General features: G+C 39.4%; 1 pseudogene; it reads left to right on the top strand.

The window, feature by feature from the left end:
- Positions 1 to 6,653: 6,653 nt before the first annotated feature.
- On the top strand, positions 6,654 to 7,219 carry LOC149127417 (large ribosomal subunit protein eL8 pseudogene; annotated as a pseudogene).
- Positions 7,220 to 7,938: the final 719 nt, after the last annotated feature.

The raw sequence follows: 7,938 nt of genomic DNA, 5'->3' as shown, positions 1-7,938 counted from the left end.
AGACTCCCATACTCACAGAGTAGAATGGTTCCACTCTGCACTCCATGAGCTGCTCCTTCCCTGGCATAAGCTGCCTGGTGTTCCCCAAGCAGGGCAGATTGGGCTATAGCTCCACTTTAGCAAATGGAGTCTAGTGTGTTGAGGTTGATTTGTTCTGAGAGGAAGAGCGTGGTGGGGGCAAGAGGCACGGAGTCACCACACAGACCCCGGGAGTTGGGTGAAAGCAGGCCTGAGGTAAGCAACCTGCAGACTCATTTATTTCAGTTGCTACAGCAGCTTATATAGCCAAGGCAGTCAATCCAGTCAAGGGGCGGTCTATGCCCTAACCAATCACAGCCTGTTACCAGGCAGTTTCCAAAGCCATCCAATCACAGCCTGTTGCCAGTCAGACTCTGTTGCCAAGCAGTTTCTGAAACCATCCAATCACAGCCTGTTTTCAGTCAGGCTCTGTTGTCATGTGGTTTCTGAAGCCATCCAATCACAGCCTGTTGCTAGGCAGGTTCTGTTGTCAGTGGCCATCTTGGCATGACCTTCTCACCTTCTCATTCCACCACACTAGTGCTTTGGTGTGGAAAGGGGAGAGAAGCAATATGCCCCCGACCCTCATGGAGTAAAGTAGACACCCAGCCCCCAAAAAGCTCCCCAGTCTGGACTCAAAGTCAGTAGCTATCATGGAATTCTCAGTCAAAGCTACCAGTAGCAGTGGCCATGGCGGCCTCATCTCACCTTGGCTTGGGAAGATGGCACTTCCCAGCTGGGTTCCAGACATTTATACACAAGAGTTTCTGGTAGCAGATAGCCAGAAGCTGTGTGTATGTCCTGTCTCTTCATTGCTCTGTGGAGTTTCTGTTCTGTTCTGCCCATTCCCCACTGAAAATTTTTCTTCATCCGTCCCCTGGGAAAGTGGTCCTTCCTTTGTTTTTCTGATATCTTTCTGTGGCTGAGGTCAGTGTGGCTTCTCCGTAGTCAGTCATCTTGTATCCCTCTACGAGACCTTTGGAAACCTCCAAGTGCAATTTAGTATGTCTAGATGACAGAAAGCAACCCAGAGTCCTACTGAGCAAACAGCATAAACAGGACTCTAAAAAGTAAGTGATTGCTGCAGGACGAGAGACTTCCATCAGTGTCTCCCTGCCTGAACTCAAAAACATAAAACCAGGACATGAGTCCTAGCACAGGAACAGAATATGAACAGAACGTGTTCTAGGAGACAGTCTTTCTTTTTCTTTTTTTAAATAAATATTTATTTATTTACCTATTTGAAAGTCAGAGTAGCACATGCACATACACATGCAAAGAGAGAGAAATTGCCCATCTACTATTCAAGTCCTTAGGCCGTAATCTGTTGCTTCCCAGCCATATTGGCAGGGAGCTCGATCGAAACAGAGCATCCAGGACTCAAACCAGTGCTCTAAAATGGGATGCAGTGGTTTAAGCTACTGCTCCACAACACTACCCCCTCCCTATTTCTAAGTCACATGAGTAGAGGCATTCTGGGAAATCCTGAGGGATTTGGTTTGCTTCATTTTGTTTGTAGTTCTCTCACTCTTGTAGTGTCCCAAAGCTCTGTGACTATCACAAGAATGATTGCATAGCAGATGGGCTCGTGCCTAAAACTCTAAGGAAGGGGAACTTTCTTAACAGTAACTCTTTGCTTTGAGTATAGGAACAAATACTGTTGCAGGTCTCTCCTCTTCCCTTCTGTTGCTTCCCTCTGCACCTCTCTCTTTGATGTACTTGTCCCCAGAAGCACACAAAGTCACCCACGAAGGCCATGGCAAAGCAGGAAACTGGAGTCCCAGTTTTATAGCCAGAGGAACAGGGGGAAAAGTTGAGGATATTACAGAGAGTTTGGAATTAAAGTGATCACATAAGGTACATGATCACCACTGAACTGAACATGCATGGGTATGGCCCCACTAAAACAAAACAAGCAAGTGTATACATACACATATATACACATTTTTTATATATACTCCATATAATTTTTCTATTTTTATTTTAAAATATTTCAAATACAGAATAATATAAAAAGTACATGAACACGTATATATTTGGCAATTTTTAACATTTTATTATATTCACTTTATATATAAATAGTAGATTTACACAAACATACCATTTTTAATGTGGGGGTGGATATATTAACACTAAATAAGATGGGATTCATGACAAAAACCATGAGAAAAGAAGAATATATTACTATATAAGGGATATAATTCCATGAAGACAATATTTCTAATTATCTATATACTAAATACTATGACATCCTCACTTTTTTTACTATATATATATATATCAACTTCTATATGAAAACTCTTGAATTAAGCAGAAATAAAGAATGACTCTGTAAATAAAATGAAAATATAAAAAAGAAGTGAATGTAATTTTAGAACAAGTAACTACAACAAACAAAAAGGAAATATTTACTGAATGAGTTCAGTAACAGAATAGAAACAACAGAGGAAAGAGTTAACTATATTTCAGGTTGAGCAATGGAAATTAATCAATTCACTATTAAAGAGAAAAATAATTTTAATCTGAACAGAACTCAATGACTTATGGTGTAATGTCAAAATGTCTAACATTCATGTTGGTGAAATGATGAGAAAAGATGTTGTCTATAAGACAATAATTTGTAGAAAAAAATTGAAAAATTTTGAATAATTGCTCCCAAATTTGTGAAAAATATAACCATGAAGACTCTGAAAGCTTGGTGAAATCCTAACAGGATAAACTAAAGAAATTTATGCTCAGAAATAGTATAATTAGACTGCAAAAATCTACCAAAAAGGAAGAAATCTTGAATGCAAACAGAAAAAAAAGTAATGTATTACAATAAGGGAATAATTTGAATTACCTTGGATTTCTCATAAAGAAGCATGGATGCAAGGAACAATAGAGTAAAGTTTGTAAAGTCCTTGAACAAAACAACTGTTGACCCAAGATTTCATATCTAGGCAAAATATCTCTCTGGGTTAAAGGCAAAAGGAAGACATTCTCAGATTAAGGAAAAGTACGAGAATTTTTCACCAGGAGACTTACAATAAAAGAATGCTAAATGAGTGGTGCAGTAGGTTAATTCTTTGCCTGCGGCGCTGGCATCCCATATATGTGCCAGTTCTAGTCCCAGCTGGTCCTCTTCTAGTCCAGCTCTCTACTGTGGCCTGGGAAGGCAGTAAAAGATGGTCCAAGTACTTGGGCCTGCACCCGCATGGGAGACCAGAAAGAAGTACCTGGCTCCTGGCTTCGGATCGGCGCAGCTCTGGCTGTTGCGACCATTTGTGGGGTGAACCAACGGAGGGAAGACCTTTCTCTCTGTCTCTCCCTCTCACTGTCTATAGCTCTACCTCTCAAATAAATACAATCTTTAAAAAAAAAAAAAAAAAAGAATGCTAAAGGAAATTCCTAGGGAAAAAATGTAAATGACACCAGAAGAAAACAGCATTTCAGGAATACACAAAAAAGAACTAAAATGATAAATATTTGAGTAAGTGCAATGGGTTATTTTTTCTCCCTATAAATTGTTTTAAAACTGAATAATGTTTGAAAGAAACAGAGCACTTTCTGAAGTATTTTAAAATGATGTATCTTAAAATATTTATGTGCAATAGATGTAGCAATTAGTAATGCAGAATAAGAGCATTATCTTTGGGGTAGATTTCTACACTTTACATGAATAGTTAAAGTATTAATTCAATAATGTGACTGCACCTGACAATATACAACCAAAACACAAAAATTGGCAGGATTGGAAGAAGAAATCTTCAAACTATAGCTGTAGATTTCAATCATCAATAAAAAAACAATCCCCCCAAAATTACCAAAGAAATGAAAAACACCATCAAATTAGAGCTAAGTGGTATTTATAGAACACTCCACAAATCAACACCAAAACATTCCCTAGTGCATATGGAATAGTAGCTGAGACAGGACATATATTGGAGTATAAAATATTTAAAATTTTAAGAGTTTAAATCATGTATGATATAATTTCTGACTATATAGATTTCAACTAGTAATCAGAAACAAAGATTAGCTAAAAATTAAACAATAACTTCCAAGTAATCTATTGGTCAAAAATTATTTCTCAAGAGTAATCAAAAATATTTTAACCTAAAGAAAAAATTAAAATAGCACATATTTGTGCACAAGTGATTAGAGTGAGAACTATAGCCCTGTTTTTATCAAGAAAAAAATAAATGTTTTTAAATCAAAAATATAAGCTTCAATCTAAAGAAGCCTCAAAAAATAGTGAAATAAATTAAATGGTAGCAAAGGGTGGGGCAGGGGATGCAAAGGATAAGTGAGAAATAATAATGGAAATGAAAAAAAATCAAGAAAATCAGAAAATGAAAAATTGATTCTTTAACAACATCAATAAAATTGATAAATCTTTAGCCACAATAACAAAGAAAATAAAAGACACAACTTACCAGTATTCTGTATGAATAAGGTTATCACTACAGAACATGTGGAAGACGTTAAGAGGATAGTAATGAAATACTATCATACTACATAAATGTGAAACTGAGATGAAATGAATCATTTTCTTGAAAGCCACAAATTATCAATACTCAAATAAGTCTCCTGAATAGTCCTATATCTACTAATGAAACTGAATTTGTAGTTAAAATCTTTCTGGGAAGAGAACATTCATTCCCAGGATGAAGAACTGTACACATTCAAAGACTTTACCGTGCTGGCAAAATAAAAAACTATACCAGTCACTTTCCTCAATGTTGACAGAAGGCAAAATATTCCAGATTCAGAAAGAAATGACTTTATTACTCTTGGCATATAAAGAAGTATCAAATTCATGTTCACATTGATCACTCCAGGTACTAATTCCCAGGAGAGTGATTTAGAAGTGGCCCCAGCAAGATGCTGCACAGGTGAATTTTTGTCACAGCTAAGGAAATCACCAATATTATAAGGGTGCTGTAAGCAAAACATGTTTAACCTTTGCTCAGAGAGAGGTTATCTTTTTTAAAGATTTATTTATTTATTTATTTATTTATTGTGTATTTGAAAGCCAGAGTGACAGAGACAAAAAGATAGTGAGAGGTCAGCAGTCACATGGTTCACTTTTCAAATGCTCACAACAGGAGCCAGGAACTGCTTCTGACTCTACCACATGAATGGCCAGGACCTAAGTTCTTGGGTTGTCATCTGCTACCTCCTCAGGTCCAGGAAGCTGGATATGGATCAGAAACAGAGTAGCTGGATCCGGACCCAGCACTCCGACATGGGATGTGGGCATCCCGACCCTGGGCCTAACCCACTGTTCTCCCACATCCTCCCTAAGAGATGTTATCTTTTTATACTGGGCTGTAAATCAACCTACCATTTGTTATGGTCAGAAATAGTCTTTTTTTTTTTTTTTTTTTTTTTTTGACAGGCAGAGTTAGTAAGAGAGAGAGAGACAAAGAGAAAGGTTTTCCTTTTTCCCTTGGTTCATCCCCCAAGTGGCCGCTATGGCCTGTGTGCTGCAGCCGGCGTGCTGCGCTGATCCGAAGCCAGGAGCCAGGTGCTTCTTCCTGGTCTCCCATGCGGGTGCAGGGCCCAAGCACTTGGGCCATCCTCCACTGCACTCCCGGGCCACAGCAGAGAGCTGGACTGAAAGAGGAGCAACTGGGACAGAATCCGGTGCCCCAACCGGGACTAGAACCCGGTGTGCTGGCGCCGCAGGCAGAGGATTACCCTAGTGAGCCACTGCACCAGCAGAAATAGTCTTTCTTATGTTTCTGGTTTTTTCTACACACAAACAACTTTGACAAACTGGTTTGCAACAAAGTTATTAGAAATATACAGAAACATGTGAGAGAACTGTCTTCTAAGGAAATATTTTCACTGTTGAATTCTACCAAACATTTAAAAAATAAATGATACCAATTCTGCACCAGAACTTAGAAGAGGATGGATAGCATCTGTCTCATACATAGCCAGCGTAATAAGTAAAATAGAGAAGGATAGTACAAGACACATCTAATATAAACACTTACAATAAAAGTTATTCAAAAAGTTAACCAGTCAAAACCAACAATAAATTTTAAAAATAATACATGATAGTCAAGTAAGTTTATTGGAGGGATATAAAGTTGGTTCAATATTGAAATTTTTTCATAATTCCTCATATTAACAGACTAAAGAATGAAATCTAGGTGATTACATAAACTTCCTTAATCAAATAAAGAAAATTAAAAACAAAATTACACAGCTAACATCATACTTAGGAGTAAAGTTTTCACCTTAAGATAAGCACAAGGCTCACTCATCACTCTATTCAATATTCAATATGGAAGTGCTCACCAGTGGAGCAGGAAAAGGATAAAAGACATATGGTTTAGAAAAGAAAATATAAAACCATTCCAGTTGGTTAATGTAGTGGTATACATAGAAATTCCAAAGATCCAAGATAGATTTCTAGAACTAATAAGTAATAAGAAAGTTCATAGAAGTACAAAAAACTCAGCATTAATAAAATGAAAAGAGCTTTCCCCCAGCTACCCAACATGCTGAAAGGCAAGAAGGACTAGGAGAAGAAGGCAGCTCTGGCCCGCACTGCTGTGAAGAAGAAAGCCAAAAAGGTGCTAAATGCCCAAGCGGAGAAAAGGCCTAAGTAGCCCAAAAGCCGTCTCACCAAATGACCCTGCTACGTTCAGCAGCAGAGGCTGTAGGTCCTCCTCTCCAAGCAGATGTAGGTGCAGCCGGCCATCAGCCAGTTCACCCAGGCAGGGGACCAGCAACTGGACAGCTGAAGCTGGGCCACAAGTATAGAGCAGAGTAGAAGCTAGAGAAAAGCAGAGCAGGTTGCACTGGGCAAAATTGGGATGTCCACACCAAAAGACTGCCTGTCCTCCAAAGAGCGGTCAATACTGGATGGAGACTAAGAAGGCTCTTCTGGTGGCAACTGCACACAATGTAGCTGTCTTCCTCATGCCCTGTGTCATAAGGTCAGGGTCTGGTACTGCAACAGCAAGGGAAGCTCAGGCTGGGGCAGCTGGTCCACAGAGGACCTGCACCACCTTCACATAGGTGAACATGGAAGACAGACGTGCTCTGGCTAAGCTGGTGGAAGCCATCAGGAACAACTGCAATGAGAGATACAATGAAATGTTGTCACTAGGGAGGCAAAATTCTGGGTCTGAAATCTATAGCACACATTGCTAATCTGGAAAGGGCCAAGGCTAAAGAACTCACCATGAACCTGTGCTAAATGTGCACTGTTGAGTTTCCTGTATATAAATAATAAAGATTCTCCTCCAAAAAACTTATATTCAAATAAAAACCCACACCTCAATGTTTATAACAGCTCTATGATTATTTGCACCAAACTTTAAGCAAGCCAAATATCTTCTTCATCAGGTGAATGACCAACTGTGGCATTCACTAGAATACTATTAATCAATAAAAAGAAGGAGTCCAGAGTTAATTTTTAAAGGACTTGAGAAAATTTCAAGGCAATAGATGTGCTTGGCAGGTGCCATGGCTCACTTGGTTAATCCTCTGCCTGTGGCGCCGGCACCCCGGGTTCTAGTCCCGGTTGGGGCGCCGGTTCTGTCCCGGTTGCTCCTCTTCCAGTCCACCTCTCTGCTGTGGCCCGGGAAGGCAGTGGAGGATGGCCCAAGTGCTTGGGCCCTGCACCCACATGGGAGATCAGGAGGAAGCACGTGGCTCCTGGCTTCTGATCGGTGCCGGCCGTAGCAGCCATTTGTGGGGTGAACCAACGGTAGGAAGATCTTTCTCTTTGTCTCTCTCTCTCACTGTTTAACTCTGACTGTCAAAAAAAAAAATAGATATGCGCTATATCTTGTTTTAGGTAATGACAATGTGGACATACACAAAGTTGCTGGGCACATCAAACTGAGTATATATACTTTGATATAAAAAAAAACTGAAGAAATCTGCATAAATCTTGAAATTAAGTTGGGGGAA

The sequence above is a fragment of the Oryctolagus cuniculus genome, chromosome 3, assembly GCF_051225735.1.
Source record: "Oryctolagus cuniculus isolate XC-2025 breed Fujian yellow rabbit chromosome 3, ASM5122573v1, whole genome shotgun sequence".
Lineage (NCBI taxonomy): Eukaryota > Metazoa > Chordata > Mammalia > Lagomorpha > Leporidae > Oryctolagus > Oryctolagus cuniculus.
The sequence above is the reverse complement of the archived record's forward strand: the minus strand, read 5'-3'. Positions and strand labels throughout refer to the sequence as shown.